Source organism: Nerophis lumbriciformis, linkage group LG20 (genome assembly GCF_033978685.3).
Source record: "Nerophis lumbriciformis linkage group LG20, RoL_Nlum_v2.1, whole genome shotgun sequence".
In the NCBI taxonomy this organism is placed as follows: Eukaryota; Metazoa; Chordata; class Actinopteri; order Syngnathiformes; family Syngnathidae; genus Nerophis; species Nerophis lumbriciformis.
Window position 1 is genome coordinate 26,559,383 of NC_084567.2, and position 18,288 is coordinate 26,577,670.

General features: G+C 40.6%; 1 protein-coding gene across 1 annotated transcript in view; it reads left to right on the top strand.

The window, feature by feature from the left end:
- The first annotated feature begins 910 nt into the window (after positions 1–910).
- The window catches only part of ajm1 (apical junction component 1 homolog), a 30,546-nt gene continuing 13,168 nt past the window's right edge, over positions 911–18,288 (top strand). Inside the window, exon 1 of the mRNA XM_061980714.2 lies at positions 911–1,125. The gene's annotated coding sequence lies outside the window, so the exon portion shown is untranslated. The remainder of the gene's footprint in view (positions 1,126–18,288) is intronic.

An 18,288-nucleotide genomic window follows, 5' to 3' on the forward strand; every position in this document is an offset into this window, starting at 1 on the left:
TATATATATGTATATATATATATATATGTATATATATATATATATATATGTATGTATGTATATATGTATGTATATATATATATATATATATATGTATATATATATATATGTATGTATATATATATATATATATATATATATATATATATATATATATATATGTATGTATATATATATATATATATATATATATATATATATATATATATATATATATATATATATATATATATATATATATATATATATATCACATCCCGGCTGCCTAAATTTTTTTAACCCAATGCGTCCCCCGAATCAAAGAGTCTGGGGACCCCTGCTTTAAGATTACCTCATTGGCCGCATTCACTGGAGGGGTAAATACATCCTTTTGGGTGCTTACGTTGACAACTTGAAAGGGACTTTGTTTTCCTGGGACAGCGTAACAAGTGTGCATCAATCATTAATGCCCCACACCACAACACGTACAGAGCGAACATTGGTTCCGCCATGGAATAAACCCACATACCGCATATTTACAAAGCATATATACAAAAACAATATATTGTGAATATAATTATTTATACACTTCACAAAAACACTTTAGAAAACTGTCTGTTGTCATATACAGATAAAATGCATAATTATTATTATTAATTAACTACAGGTCATAATTAAATACAGGTCATAATTAATTAATCTGTTTTTTTTTTATCGCTAACAATAATAATAATTTATGGAAATTTTTTGTGACGGGTGCCTTTTTGGGGGGGGGGGGGGCTTGAGCACCTGCCCCCTCCAAAATGTTTGCTACGTCCCTGCCTCGGTGGAGAAAACCTTCCACACTGCAGGCGCAAAGAGCGGCGAGTTGGAGGGAGGGAGGGGGGGGGGCTAGTGGGGGCTTGGTTAGAGAGAGAGAGGAGGGGTTGTGGTTGCGGCAAAGATAGAACCTGATGGTGCAGCGAGCTTTTTACCAGCAATCCACGGGACAACACGCTATCCTTGCAAAAAAAAAAAAAAAAAAGAGAAGAGGAGAGGAGAGGGGGAAAACACCTAAACGTCGAACCAATAAGGTGGATTGAGCTCTTTTGCTGATTGCGTCACCGGAACATGGACAAACGCAGACGGTGTCTCCGGAATGATGCGGTAAGAATGAATGACGATGACGACATCAGAAGATGGAGCGAGAACGCACTTTACCTATCCGACCGAAATGTACTGTATATGTTACATATTACATATATATGCATTCATACATTCATTTTTTTTCGGAGCTTGCAAACGTGTGAGCGTAAGATATGCTGCGATGCTGTTATCGCGGTTGCTTGCATCCGTTGACACACATGACATCATCCTTAGAATTCTCCCCAGGCAACCACCGAATCAAACCGGAAAGTAATTTAACGTATGACATGGATGTGCATAAAAAAAAAAACCTCAATCGCATTAAATATAAACACATTTGAATCAACAATGAATAGTTTTATATATATATGTACCACAGACTATATTAATCAATATTTATGCTCGCGTGATTTGGTTTTAAATCAGTTCAATCCAAATTGTCAGCACTATGACGTATTATTTATCATAGTGACATAATGTTATATATTTTTGGGGGCTGCAGTGCATCGTGCAACAGATGCCATACTTGCATCTTGCATGATATGTCCACTAGCCTACGTTATGTTCTGGTTGGTGCTGTGCAATATGGACGAAAACATGTATATCTCGATATACAGTCGTGGTCAAAAGTTTACATACACTTGTAAAGAACATAATGTCATGGCTGTCTTGAGTTTCCAATCATTTCTACAACACTTTTTTTTTTTGTGATAGAGTGATTGGAGCACATACTTGTTGGTCACAAAAAAACATTCATGAAGTTTGGTTCTTTTATGAATTTATTATGGGTCTACTGAAAATGTGACCAAATCTGCTGGGTCAACAGTATACATACAGCAATGTACAGAACAGAACTTTCCTCCAGAATAGAGATGTCCGATAATGGCTTTTTTGCCGATATCCGATATTCCGATATTGTCCAACTCTTAATTACCGATTCCGATATCAACCGATACCGATATATACAGTCGTGGAATTAACACATTAGTATCCCTAATTTTGTTGTGATGCCCCGCTGGATGCATTAAACAATGTAACAAGGTTTTCCAAAAATAAATCAACTCAAGTTATGGAAAAAAATGCCAACATGGCACTGCCATATTTAATATTGAAGTCACAAAGTGCATAATTTTTTTTAACATGCCTCAAAACAGCAGCCTGGAATTTGGGACATGCTCTCCCTGAGAGAACATGAGGAGGTTGAGGGGGGCGGGGTGTATATTGTAGCGTCCCGGAAGAGTTAGTGCTGCAAGGGGTTCTTGGTATTTGTTCTGTTGTGTTTATGTTGTGTTACGGTGCGGATGTTCTCCCGAAATGTGTTTGTCATTCTTGTTTGGTGTGGGTTCACAGTGTGGCGCATATTTGTAACAGTGTTAAAGTTGTTTATACGGCCACCCTCAGTGTGACCTGTATGGCTGTTGACCAAGTATGCCCTGCATTCACTTGTGTATGTGAAAAGCCGTAGATATTATGTGACTGGGCCGGCACGCAAAGGCAGTGCCTTAAAGGCACGCCCCCAATATTGTTGTATGGGTGGAAATCGGGAGGAATTCGGGAGAATGGTTGCCCCGGGAGATTTACGGGAGGGACACTGAAATTCGGGAGTCTCCCGAGAAAATCGGGAGGGTTGGCAGGTATAACTGGGAGACGCAACTGCTCTGTACTTCTTCCTACGTCCGTGTACCACTGCGTACAGCGGCGTTTTAAAAAGTCATAAATTATACTTTTTGAAACCGATACCTATAATTTCCGATATTACATTTTAAAGCATCCATGTGATGAAACAAAAATTTAGCTGTTTGGCCACAATACCCAGCAATATGTTTGGAGGAGAAAAGGTGAGGCCTTTAATCCCAGGAACACCAAACCTACCGTCAAGCATGGTGGTGGTAGTATTATGCTCTGGGCCTGTTTTGCTGCCAATGGAACTGGTGCTTTAAATGGGACAATGAAAAAGGAGGATTACCTCCAAATTCTTCAGGACAACCTAAAATCATCAGCTTGGAGGTTGGGTCTTGGGCGCAGTTAGGTGTTCCAACAGGACAATGACCCCAAACACACGTCAAAAGTGGTAAAGGAATGGCTAAATCAGGCTAGAATTAAGGTTTTAGAATGGCCTTCCCAAAGTCCTGACTTAAACGTGTGGACAATGCTGAAGAAACAAGTCCATGTCAGAAAAGCAGCAAATTTAGCTGAACTGCACCAATTTTGTCAAGAGGAGTGGTCAAAAATTCAACCAGAAGCTTGCCAGAAGCTTGTGGATGGCTACCAAAAGCGCCTTATTGCAGTGAAACTTGCCAAGGGACATGTAACCAAATATTAACATTGCAGTATGTATACTTTTGACCCAGCAGATTGTCACATTTTCAGTAGACCCATAATAAATTCATAAAAGAACCAAATTTCATGAATGTTTTTTGTGACCAACAAGTATGTGCTCCAATCACTCTATCACAAAAAATAAGAGGTGTAGAAATTATTGGAAACAGCCATGACATTATGTTCTTCACAAGTGTATGTAAACTTTTGACCACGACTGTAGGTCTTAAAAAAAAAAAAAAAATCCAGATAACGACAATATACTGTATTTTCATAAAATTATGTAAAAAATTTTCCATATAACAGTTACTGTGACCAAAATAACGGTTATTATTATTATCACGGTATTGTTGAATGTGCTCAAAAAGTACTTTTAGGCACACACACTGAAATATTTAGTTTAGTTTAGTTTAGTTATATACAAAACCCAAAACCAGTGAAGTTGGCACGTTGTGTAAATGGTAAATAAAAACAGTATACAAAGATTTGTAAATCCTTTTCGACCTATATTCAAATGAGTAGACTGCAAAGACAAGATATTTAACGTTCGAACTGGAAGACTTTGTTATTTTTTGCCAATATTAGCTCATTTGGAATTTGATGCCTGCAACATGTTTCAAAAAAGCTGGCACAAGTGGCAAAAAAGACTGATAAAGTTGAGGAATGCTCATCAAACACTTATTTGGAACATCCCACAGGTGAACAGGCTAATTGGGAACAGGTGGGTGCCATGATTGGGTATAAAAGCAGCTTCCATGAAATGCTCAGTCATTCACAAACAAGGATGGGGCGAGGGTCACCACTTTGTCAACATATGCGTGAGCAAATTGTCCAACAGTTTAAGAACAACATTTCTCAACCATCTATTGCAAGGAATTTAGGGATTTCACTGAATGATGCAAAGTGGAAAAGAGTTCTGTGGTCTGACGAGTCCACATTTCAAATTGTTTTTTGGAAACTGTGGACGTCGTGTCCTCCGGAACAAAGAGGAAAAGAACCATCCGGATTGTTATAGGCGCAAAGTTCAAAAGCCAGCATCTGTGATGGTATGGGGGTGTATTAGTGCCCTTACACATCTGTGAAGGCACATTAATGCTGATGTTGATATGTTGCCATCCAAGCAACGTTATCATGGACGCCCCTGCTTATTTCAGCAAGACAATACCAAGGCAAGTGTTACAACAGCGTGGCTTCGTAGTAAAAGAGTGCGGGTACTAGACTGGCCCGTAGTCCAGACTTGTCTCCCATTTGAAATGTGTGGCGCATTATGAAGCGTAATATACCACAACGGAGACCCGGAACTGTTGAACAACTTAAGCTTCGATGTACTGTACATCAAGCAAGAATGGGAAAGAATTCCACATAAAAAGCTTCAAAAATGTGTCTCCACAGTTCCCAAACGTTTACTGAGTGTTGTTAAAAGGAAAGGCCATGTAACACAGTGGTGAACATGCCCTTGTTCCAACTTTTTGGCAACGTGTTGCCGCCCTTAGTGTGACATGTATGGCTGTTGACCAAGTATGCCGTCATTCACATGTGTGTAGTATGTTCAAAGTCAAGATGATTATTTTAATGGTTCTTGATCAGGCATAAGGAAGTCTTGTTTGGACTTTGCCAATTATAGACCATTCTTAACACACCCCTTGTCTTAATGCTGGTGTGTAGTAAAGCACTTAGAGCTTTCACTCATCCTACGGGGATGATAATTGTAATAAATATACTTGAATATGTCTCCATGGCGACAAGGATTAGTGAATTTGAAGTAGTTACAACACTGTTGACTGTGGACGAACACTAGCCGCTGGCTAGCCATTTTTAGCACCTCTTCCTGTTATAACTTCACCTTTATCATTAATTATTAAGCCAAAATGTGTCCGTTCTCCCTTTTCTGTCAACGCTTGTAAGTACTCCGTGATTATGAATTGGCGAACATGCTCGTCTGCATGACACGACGTGACGATGTGGGGGACCGGTAGTTTTTAGAGAAGGTATAGTACCGAATATGATTCATTAGTATCGTGGTACTATACTAATACCTGTATACCGTACAACCCTACATACGATATACATTTTCATGTCATAGTATGATATGTGTACCCTGCGAATGGTTGGCGACCAGTCTTGAGTGTACCCCGCCTCTCGCCTAAAGTCTGCTGGGATAGGCTCCAGCTAACCTACAACCCTAGTGAGGATTTTTAATTTTCCTGAGGAAACTCTCCTGAAGGAATCAATAAAGTACTATCTATCTATCTAGGACAGTGGTTCTTAACCTGGGTTCGATCGAACCCTAGGGGTTCGGTGAGTCGGCCTCAGGGGTTCGGCGGAGGTCAAAACACACCCGACTCATCGTGTAAATAAAAACTTCTCCCTATCGGCGTATTACGGATACGGCAACAGCTGACTGATTTGCAGGTGTGTAATTTGTTGTGAGTTTATGCACTGTGTTGGTTTTGTTCTTTGAACAAGGTGATGTTCATGCACGGTTCATTTTATGCACCAGTAAAAAAACATGGTAACACTTTAGTATGGGGAACATATTCACCATTAATTAGTTGCTTATTAACATGCAAATTAGTAACATATTGGCTCTTAACTAATCATTATTAAGTACTTATTAATGCCTTATTCGGCACAGCCTTATTATAACCCTAACCCTCTAACCCTAACCCTAACCCTAACCAAATAACTCTAAATGAAGTCTTTATTACTTAGAATATGTTCCCCTAGTGTCCAAATAACTCCAAATGAAGTCTTTATTACTTAGAATATGTTCCCCTAGTGTCCAAATAACTCTAAATTAAGTCTTTGTTACTTAGAATATGTTCCCCTAGTGTCCAAAAAACTCTAAATTAAGTCTTTGTTACTTAGAATATGTTCCCCATACTAAAGTGTTACCAAAAACATACAACTTTGTCTTGAATTTGAAAAAAAAAACATTTTATTTTTCACTAAAGAAGGGTTCGGTGAATGCGCATATGAAACTGGTGGGGTTCGGTACCTCCAACAAGGTTAAGAACCACTGATCTAGGATAAGCGGTACATAAAATGGATGGATGGATGGAGTATATATATGTAAATGGTAAATAGGTTTTGTTTCAGTGACGTGCGGTGAGGTTGATGGCTGGTGAGGCACTGACTTCATCACAGTCAGATTTACAAACATATGAACCCTAAAGAGTATCTTATTCACCATTTGATTGGCAGCAGTTAACGGGTTATGTTTAAAAGCTCATACCAGCATTCTTCCCTGCTTGGCACTCAGTATCAAGGGTTGGAATTGGGGGTTAAATCACCAAAAATGATTCCCGGGCGCGGCGCCACTGCAGCCCACTGCTCCCCTCACCTCCCAGGGGGTGATCAAGGGGATGGGTCAAATGCAGAGGACAAATTTCACCACACACAGTGTGTGTGACAATCATTGGTACTTTAACTTAACTTTAACTTTACACATACAAATTGTAGCACACAAAAAAGCATATTTAATTAAAAAAAAACGTTATTATGGTCTTACCTTTACTTATAAATGTCCATGTGCAGATCCTTTTGAACAAAAGCATCGATAACTTGTTTATAGAAGTCTTCCTTATCTTTCCTCAGTTTTAAAAGTCTCTCTGTCTCGATGGAGATCTTCCTTTAAGTATTACCTCCTGCTTCGATTGAAAGTCCAGTTTAGAAAACTGTTTTATTTTAGATATGTAATCCTCCATGTTAAAAGTCCAGGCGAGAGGAAAAAAATAAACGATCGCTGCTAACTGTTGCTGCTTGTTGTCACTTCTTCTGCAGCCGAGTAGCCGCAGAAATGCTCCCTGGGATCACTAGCGCCCTCTACCACCAGGAGGCGGGATTACTGCGAGCCTCACAGTGCGTCTTCGCTGCAGTTTTATGATTGCTCAGCACAAGAAATACGTTACACACATACAGTTGTTGACAAAATATACTGTACATTACATACCTCAGCTAACTAAACTATGCAAATGTATAATATAATTCATATAGCAATACGGTCTCACTGCACAGCAGGCCAGCAGTTAGCCGAGTCATTGCGCAATCCATGGTGAGGCTCAACTGAGTGACGTGCCTCGACTGGCTGCTGTTCACCGCACCGTCTCTTCTCATGTGCCTCACAATACGAAGGTCCTGGGTTCCCAACTTCCCACCTCCAAAGACATGCACCTGGAGATAGGTTGATTGGCAACACTAAATTGGCCCTAGTGTGTGAATGTTGTCTGTCTATCTGTGTTGGCCCTGTGATGAGGTGGCAACTTGTCCAGGGTGTACACCGCCTTCCGCCCGAATGCAGCTGAGATAGGCTCCAGCACCCCCCCGCGACCTCAAAAAGGGACAAGCGGTAGAAAATGGATGGATGTATAGTGCTTTTCTACCTTCAAGGTACACTAACGCTTTGACACTATTACACATTTGCCTACTGACAACACAGCATTAAGAGCAACTGGGGGTTCAAGTATTACCCAAGGGTACTTTGACATGGTCACAGGGGGACTGAGGATCGAACCTGCAACGTATGTTGGGAGACCACTACCACCTGAGCCATGCTGTATCCTTATGTTGCACAGCACTTGTTCCAGTTATGAGCCACATGAGCAGGGCGGTGTTTTCTAAGAAGCTTTGAAAAGACGAGGAAAATGAAATAAACCAGTGAAGTTGGCACGTTGTGTAATTTGTAAATAAAAACAGAATACAATGATTTGCAAATCCTTTTCAACTTATATTCAATTGAATAGACAGCAAAGACAAGATATTTAATGTTCGAACTGAGAAACTTGTTTTTTTTTTGCAAATAATCATTAACTTAGAATTTAATGGCAGCAACACATTGCAAAAAAGTTGGCACAGGGGCATTTTTACCACTGTGTTACATGGCCTTTCCTTTTAACAACACTCAGTAAACGTTTGAAAACTGAGGAGACGCATTTTTTAAGCTTTTCAGGTGGAATTCTTTCCCATTTTTGCTTGATGTACAGCTTAAGTTGTTCAACAGTCCGGGGTCTCCGTTATGGTATTTTAGGCTTCATAATGCGCCACACATTTTCAATGGGAGACAGGTCTGGACTACAGGCAGGCCAGTCTAGTACCTGCACTCTTTTACTATGAAGCCACGCTGTTGTAACACGTGCAGAATGTGGCTTGGCATTGTCTTGCTGAAATAAGCAGGGGCGTCCATGAATAAGACGTTGCTTGGATGGCAACATATGTTGCTCCGAAACCTGTATGTACCTTTCAGCATTAATTGTGCCTTCACAGATGTGTAAGTTACACATGCCCTGGGCACTAATACACCCATACCATCACAGATGCTGGCTTTTGAACTTTGCCACTACAACAGTCCGGAGGCTTCTTTTTCTCTTTGGTCCGGAGGACATGACGTCCACAGTTTCCAAAAACAATTTGAAATGTGGACTCCTCAGACCACAGAACACTTTTCCACTTTGCATCAGTCCATCTTAGATGAGTGTGGGCCCAGCGAAGCCGGCGGCGTTTCTGGGTGTTGTGGACAAATGGCTTTCGCTTTGCATAGTAGAGTTTTAACTTGCACTTACATATGTAGCGACAAACTGTAGTTACTAACAGTGGTTTTCTGAAGTGTTCCTGAGCCCATGTGGTGATATCCTTTACACACTGATGTCACTTTTTGATGCAGTACTTGCTGAGGGATCGAAGGTCACGGGCATTGCCGCTTACGTGCAGGGATTTCTCCAGATTTTCTGAACCTTTTGATGATATTATGGACCGTAGATGGTGAAATCCCTAAATGTCTTGCAATAGCTCGTTGAGAAACGTTGTTCCTAAACTGTTCGACAATTCGCTCACGCAGTTACTCCCAAAGTGGTGACTCTCGCCCCATCCTTGTTTGTGAATGACTGAGCATTTCATGGAAGCTGCTTTTATACCCTATCATGGCACCCACCTGTTCCCAATTAGACTGTTCACCTGTGGGATGTTCCAAATAAGTCTTTGATGAGCATTCCTCAACTTTCTCAGTCTTTTTGGCCACTAGTGCCAGCTTTTTTGAAACATGTTGCAGGCGTCAAATTCCAAATGAGCTAATATTTGCAAAAAATAACAAAGTTTTCCAGTTAGAATATTAAATATCTTGTCATTGAATATAGGTTGAAAATGATTTGCAAATCATTGTATTATGTTTTCCTTTACGATTTACACAAATTGCCAACTTCACTAATTTTGGGTTTTGTACATCCTAAGCTACATTTATCAGTTGTCTGTAGTTATGCGAATATGGATTTCAACCCTTTCATTTTCAATTTGCTTCTAAGTTAAAACCATAACAAGTGAATTAAATAGAGCAGTGGTTCTTAACCTTGTTGGAGGTACCGAACCCCACCAGTTTCATATGCGCATTCACCGAACCCTTCTTCAGTGAAAAATAAAATGTTGTTTTTTTCCAAATTCAAGACAAAGTTATATGTTTTTTGGTAACACTTTAGTATGGGGAACATGTTCTCAGTAACAAAGACTTAATTTAGAGTTTTTTGGACACTAGGGGAACATATTCAATCAATCATCCATCCATCCATCCATTTTCTACCGCTTATTCCCTTTGGGGTCGCGGGGGGCGCTGGAGCCTATCTCAGCTACAATCGGGTGGAAGGCGGGGTACACCCTGGACAAGTCGCCACCTCATCGCAGGGCCAACACAGATAGACAGACAACATTCACACACTAGGGCCAATTTTAGTGTTGCCAATCACCTTATCCCCAGGTGCATGTCTTTGGAAGTGGGAGGAAGCCGGAGTACCCGGAGAGAACCCACGCAGTCAATCAATGTTTATTTATATAGCCCTAAATCACAAGTGTCTCAAAGGGCTGCACAAGCCACAACGACATCCTCGGTACAAAGCCCACATAAGGGAAAGGAAAAACTCACCCCAGTGGGACGTCGATGTGAATGACTATGAGAAACCTTGGAGAGGACCGCATATGTGGGTAACCCCCCCCCCCTCTAGGGGAGACCGAAAGCAATGGATGTCGAGTGGGTCTGACATAATATTGTGAGAGTCCAGTCCGTAGTGGATCCAACATAATAGTAAGAGTCCAGTCCATAGTGGGGCCAGCAGGACACCATCCCAAGCGGAGACGGTTCAGCAGCGCAGAGATGTTCCCAGCCGATGCACAGGCGAGCGGTCCACCCCGGGTCCCGACTCTGGACAGCCAGCACTTCATCCATGGCCACCGGACCTGTGCCCCCCCCCCCCCCCCCCCTCCACAAGGAAGAGGGGAGCAGAGGAGAAAAGAAAAGAAACGGCAGATCAACTGGTCTAACAGGGGGGCTATTTAAAGGCTAGAGTATACAAATGAGTTTTAAGATGGGACTTAAATGTTTCTACTGAGGTAGCATCTCTAACTGTTACTGGGAGGGCATTCCATAGTACTGGAGCCCGAATAGAAAACGCTCTATAGCCCGCAGACTTTTTTTGGGCTCTGGGAATCACCAATAAGCCAGAGTTCTTTGAACGCAGATTTCTTGCCGGGACATATGGTACAATGCAATCGACAAGATAGGACGGAGCTAGACCGTGTAGTATTTTATACGTAAGTAGTAAAACCTTAAAGTCACATCTTAAGTGCACAGGAAGCCAGTGCAGGTGAGCCAGTATAGGCGTAATATGATCAAACTTTCTTGTTCTTGTCAAAAGTCTAAGTAACAAAGACTTCATTTAGAGTTATTTGGTTAGGGTTACGGTTAGGGCCAGGGTTAGAGGGTTAGGGTTATATTAAGGCCATGCGGAATAAGGCATTAATAAGTTCTTAATAATGACTAGTTAAGAGCCAATATGTTACTAATTTGCATGTTAATAAGCAACTAATTAATGGTGAATATGTTCCCCATACTAAAGTGTTACCATGTTTTTTTTACTGGTGCACAAAATGAACCGTGCATGAACATCACCTGGTTCAAAGAACAAAACCAACACAGTGCATAAACTCACAACAAATTACACACCTGCAAATCAGTCAGCTGTTGCCGTATCCGTAATACGCCGATAGGGAGAAGTTTTTATTTACACGATGAGTCGGGTGTGTCTTGACCTCCGCCGAACCCCTGAGACCGACTCACTGAACCCCTAGGGTTCGATCGAACCCAGGTTAAGAACCACTGAAATAGAGTAAGATTTGGGGAAAAGAAACACTGTTGTCAACAGACCATAGATGCCAATTCAATTCTGGCCTCTACACATCTGCTCAGCGCAGACGTGATAAAGTATGTCATGATCCGCAGCCCGGATTATGTTTGTTTAGTCTTAGTTCACTTCCTGTTTTGAGCACGCCTGGGTTTGTGTTTTAGTTGTCATGACTGCAGATTGTTTTCACCTGCCTCTGATTAGTGTTCGGGACACTCACCTGCTCCTGGGCACTAATCAGAGAGCTACTTATTCCCGCTGTTCACCACACTCAGTCTGAACCTTTTGATGATATTACGGACCGTAGATGGTGAAATCTCTAAATTCAATACTAGTTTTGGATGATACCTCAAATTTGGGTATCAATTCGATATGCTTGTTACCTTTTTGATTCCTGTGCTAAGTTTTGCTTTAGCTTCCTGTGCAATCGGCACGCGACTCTTTTGTTTCTACTCTGTGTGATTTATGAGGAATACATCATTTTCCTTACCTGTATATTGCTTCCGGAGTTCCCGTCTGCATCCTGGTAGAACGGCCCACGCCGAAACATGCGACCCAACCGCAACAGTGTACACAGCACCGCTACTCTCATGACATGCTAGCTTAGCTGCTAGCAAAACAATTAGCCAGTCACCATGGATTTCATTTCAACAACTAAAGAAATTAACTTGATAGTAGGGCTGGGCGATATATCTATATGCTCGATATATCGTGGGTTTGTCTCTGTGCGATATAGAAAATTACTATATATGATATTCGAGTATACATTCTCACGCAATTGCTTTTAGCTGCAGGCATTACACTACAGGCTCTTCTCACTCTTTCCTGTCTCTCCTTTCTCACAGAGACTTAAAACAAGCGCACCTTCTTACATACGTCACATACATATACGCCCTCGCGGAGCAGAGAGGTAGCGGCATGGCTAACGTTAGATGTGGTTTCTAATAGTTTGATTTCATTTTCAAGTTCCTGCTCTAATAAACGTTCCTTTTTCTTCTTGTATGATAAGTGGGAAATAATTGTTCCTCGCATAACTACTTTCGGGGTCTCCCAGAGAACATACGCCATGGTTTTCTTTCTCAAGATTGTTTAAAAAGTCTGGGTCTTTTAGTAATGATGTATTAAGTCTTCAGTGTTTTGTAGGTGCAGTGATAGTTTTGTTAGTGAGGGAGAGTGAGACAGGTGCATGGCAAATGGGTTATACTTGTTTAGCACTGATGATAGGGTGGATGTGAATGTTTGAGATGTCAGATAAAATTGAGCTACGTGTTAAAAAGTAGTCAATGCGAGAGAATGAGTGGTGAACTGGGGAAACAATAAGTGTATTACCTAAAAGTGGGGTGATAAGAAGGCCAGGCATCACAAAGACCGTACTTGTTGTTTAAATTTACTAAAGCAGGAAGTGTAGTGAGAAATCACAGATACTCACTTTTTTAACCCACAAAGAAGGAGAACAAAACGTTGATTAGGTGGCAGATATATATTTGCAAGGCCATTTTGAAGAAGGATATTTAAAGAGGAACTACATCTTGTGAGACGATGTCGGCCAACCCCGCAAGCTAGCTCAGCTGTCCCGGCGATGAAATGGTGAAATGCCTGCCACTTCCACTCGAATCAACCGACCACACGGGGTACCACTGGCTTATACGGCATCGAATGGGTGTTACAAATTGTGAGTTGAATTTTTTTTTTTTTTTTTTTTTTTTCGCGTTTAGTATGTTTTTCGCTATTTTAATTTTGACAGTACCACATAAGATATGTTTTAACTGCTGATGCGGGGTTATGGATTTTTAAATGCGCCAGAAAATAACCCGTTTTGTACACTGTTGATGTGTTCAATGCCCAGTCGGGCGTAAATGTATTGCATAGCATTTATAGTATTTATCCGGCAATGGTCATGTGGTGACATAAATTATGGTATTTTGAGAGGTAATGATTGAAGTCGGACATCACTGAAGGCCTAGGTGGGAAACGCACGGCCCGCCACTGATCAGTAGGGTACCCCAAAAAAAATAAAAAATAAAACAAAAAGTAAAAATGGGAAAAACAGCAAAAAGCACACTGAGGAAAAAGCCTGCATGCTGTAGATTCTTGGTAATTGTTGTGCTTGATGAACATCTTGTTCTTTTTAAAGTGCCTGATAGATTATACATATCTGTATATGTGTATTTTCTATTCAATAGTCACATTATTGCAATGATGGCCAAAAATGTTGTATATATGAATGGTCGTTTGCCTAGGATGTTCAAGCATGGCTGATATGCGCGGTCGTATGTTGCTGTGACACACTAATGTGTTCATCCCTTAGAAAACACTCACAATGCACCCTTAAGAGTGCTCCCTATGCTCACTGACCTGAAGTAAATCCTCATATCTCCACTGGGGGATGGAATGGCAAGTCTCATTACAGCAATGGTCAACATTTTTTTTATAGAATATCAACTTTTATGCCTCAGCCATACAGAAACCATTGAAAAAGAACACTCTTTGACGTTACAATATTAACTGTTCCAAATATGGATGTCAGGGGGTGCACACTGAGATTTTTAGAAAAAAGACGAAAATGCATTCAGATTAAAAATTGATGGACAGGGGTAGAGGGAATCCCCGATAGTGCAAGGAGCAAGTCAGGGAAACAAATGAGTCACATTCGAAGAGAAGCCAGTGTTACTGTGAGAGAGTTGACAAGAGCCTGGCGATAATTCCACAGTACGGTGGATCCTTTAAAGGGGAACATTATCACCAGACCTATGTAAGCGTCAATATATACCTTGATGTTGCAGAAAAAAAGACCATATAATTTTTTAACCGATTTCCGAACTCTAAATGGGTGAATTTTGGCAAATTAAACGCCTTTCTATTATTCGCTCTCGGAGCGATGACAACGTCACATCGGGAAGCAATCCGCCATTTTCTCAAACACATTACAAACACCGAGTCAAATCAGCTCTGTTATTTTCCGTTTTTTCGACTGTTTTCCGTACCTTGGAGACATCATGCCTCGTCGGTGTGTTATCGGAGGGTGTAACAACACGAACAGGGACGGATTCAAGTTGCACCAGTGGCCCAAAGATGCGAAAGTGGCAAGAAATTGGACGTTTGTTCCGCACACTTTACCGACGAAAGCTATGCTACGACAGAGATGGCAAGAATGTGTGGATATCCTGCGACACTCAAAGCAGATGCATTTCCAACTGGACTGGACAGATCAGCTTTCAGGAAAAGAGAGCGGATGAGGGTATGTCTACAGAATATATTAATTGATGAAAACTGGGCTGTCTGCACTCTCAAAGTGCATGTTGTTGCCAAATGTATTTCATATGCTGTAAACCTAGTTCATAGTTGTTAGTTTCCTTTAATGCCAAACAAACACATACCAATCGTTGGTTAGAAGGCGATCGCCGAATTCGTCCTCGCTTTCTCCCGTGTCGCTGGCTGTCGTGTCGTTTTCGTCGGTTTCGCTTGCATACGGTTCAAACCGATATGGCTCAATAGCTTCAGTTTCTTCTTCAATTTCGTTTTCGCTACCTGCCTCCACACTACAACCATCCGTTTAAATACATGCGTAATCTGTTGAATCGCTTAAGCCGCTGAAATCCGAGTCTGAATCCGAGCTAATGTCGCTATATCTTGCTGTTCTATGCGCCATGTTTGTTTGTGTTGGCATCACTATGTGACGTCCCAGGAAAATGGACGGGTGTATGTAACGATGGTTAAAATCAGGCACTTTGAAGCTTTTTTTAGGGATATTGCGTGATGGGTAAAATTTTGAAAAAAACTTCGAAAAATAAAATAAGCCACTGGGAACTGATTTTTAATGGTTTTAACCCTTCTGAAATTGTGATAATGTTCCCCTTTAAAGACTTGGTCTTCACTAACTGACAAAGAAACAGACAACAGATTTGTTGTCCAGTTCAAAGTGTGACATGATTTATTTAAAAATTTGAGAGTTGACTTTTGTATTTTACATGAGTTGTTATTTGTACAAACATGGTGCAAAGTAATTCATGATTTGTTAAAACATGTTAGTGGCTAGCTAGTTAAAATGGGATATTGTGATTTCACAAGACTGTCTTAGAAGTGATCATTTGAAAATGTTCAATTTGAAAAATGTGCACTTACAGAAAATATAAAAATAAAGTGTTGCATATTGATATTTATCTGGTTCTATATATATTTATTGTGAGAAATCATTAAGATGATCAGTGTTTCCACAAAGATAAATATAATTAATTATTAATAATAACATCGAGCTAAAGGTAAATTGAGCAAATTGGCTATTTCTGGCAATTTATTTAAGTGTGTATCAAACTGGTAGCCCCTGCGATGAGGTAGCGACTTGTCCAGGGTGTACCCCGCCTTCCGCCCGATTGTAGCTGAGATAGGCTCCAGCGCCCCCCGCGACCCCAAAGGGAATAAGCGGTAGAAAATGGATGGATGGAAACTGGTAGCCCTTCGCATTAATCAGTACCCAAGAAGTAGCTCTTGGTTTCAAAAAGGTTGGTGACCCCTATTCCAATGATATTGCTCCCTCTACTTTGGGTTTTGGACAGATAAAATCCTGCTTCAACAATGTATATGCACTAGTGTTGTGCCGATACCAATATTTTGGTACCGGTACCAAAATTATTTCAATACTTTTCGATACTTTTCTGAATAAACGGGACTACCAAAAAATTGCAATATTGACTTTATTTTAACAAAATAATCTTACAGTACATTAAACATATGTTTAAAAAAAACCAAAAAAAACAACCAAAAAAAACATGTTTCTTATTGCAAGTTTGTCCTTAAATAAAATAGTGAACATACAAGACAACTTGTCTTTTAGTAGTAAGTAAGCAAACAAAGGCTCCTAATTACTCTGCTGACATATGCAGTAACATATTGTGTCATTTTCCATTCTATTATTTTGTCAAAATTATTAAGGACAAGTGTGTCATGATCCGTGGCCCGGATCATGTTTTGTTATGTTCTGTTAGTTTTGGACTCCCTTAGTTCCTGTTTGTGCACCTCTGGGTTTGTTTTAGTTTCCATGGGGATTAATTGGGTTCACCTGCCTCTGGTTAGTGGTCGGCACGGTCAACCACTAATCAGAGAGCTTTTTATTCACCTTGCTCGCCACGCTCAGTCTGGCTTCCTTATTTGCTGTATGCAACAGTCACGTAGGTTGATTTCTTGTTTCTTGTTTCTATGTTCTTGAGTCCTGTGCTAAGTTTGTACTTTAGCTTCACGTGCCACCTTTGGTTTGCTTCCTGTTTTTTGGTATGTGTTATGATTTGCGGAAATTAAATCATATCCTACCTTCACGCTTTGTCCGGAGTCGTCCCTCTGCATCCCGGGAGAACGACCTCGCAGTAAGCTGCGAGACCCACACGTGACAAAGTAGTAGAAAATGAAATATTAATCCAGTGTTTTTCAACCACTGTGCCGCGACATACTAGTGTGCCGTGAGATATTGTCTGGTGTGCCGTGGGAAATTATGCAACTTCACCTAATTGGTCCAAAAAATCCATCCATTTCCTACCGCTTGTCCCTTTTTGGGGCAGCGGGGGGTGCTGGAGCCTGCATTCGGGCGGAAGGCGGGCTACACCCTGGACAAGTCGCCACCTCATCGCAGGGCCAAATATTTTTTGCAAATCAATAATTATAATAATGTGCCGTTGTCTAGTGCAGTGTTTTTCAACCTTTTTTGGCATGTAAAAGGTATCCATCCATCCATTTTCTACCGCTTGTCCCTTTTGGGGTATGTAACGCTTAAATCAAAAATGAACAAAAGGCAAGTCCCGCTAGGAAAAGGCACTGAAGCATGGCTATGCAAAACAAAAGTAAAACTGAACTGGCTACAAAGTAAACAAAAACAGAATGCTGGACGACAGCAAAAACTTACAGCGTGTGGAGCAGGGAGACGGCGTCCACAAAGTACATCCGTACATGACATGACAATCAACAACGTCCCCACAAAGAAGGATAGCGTACGCACAACTTAAATAGTCTTGATTGCGAAAAACAAAGCAGGTGTGGGGAATAGTGGGCAAGGAAGACATGAAACTGCTACAGGAAAATACCAAAAAAAGAGAAAAAGCCACCAAAATAGGAGCGTAAGACAAGAACTAAAACATTACACACAGGAAAACGGCAAAAAACTCAAAATAAGTCAGGGTGTGATGTGACAGGTGGTGACAGTACACCTACTTTGAGACAAGAGCTATAGTGATGCATGGTTGGTAATGGTTTAAAGTCATATCCAACAATTGCGACAACGACTTTTTACTGTCAATATCGGCTGCTGAGTTTCAGTTTTTAACGATTTCTGCTGGTGGTGTGTCTCCGTATTTTTTTTTTATGAAAAAAATGTGCCTTGGCTCAAAAAAGGTTGAAAAACACTGTATTAATCTACTTGTTCATTTACTGTTATTATCTGCTTACTTTCTCTTTTAACATGTTCTATCTACACTTCTGTTAAAATGTAATAATCATGTATTCTTCTGTTGTTTAGATGCTTTACATTAGTTTTGGATGATACCCCAAATTTGGGTATCAATCCTATACCAAGTCGTTACAGGATCATACATTGGTCATATTCAAAGTCCTCATGTGTCCAGGGACATATTTCCTGAGTTTATAAACATAGTATCAAAAGAATATGTTGTGATGCCAAAAAATATCAACGTAATCATGGTAGTATCAACTAGATATGCTCCTG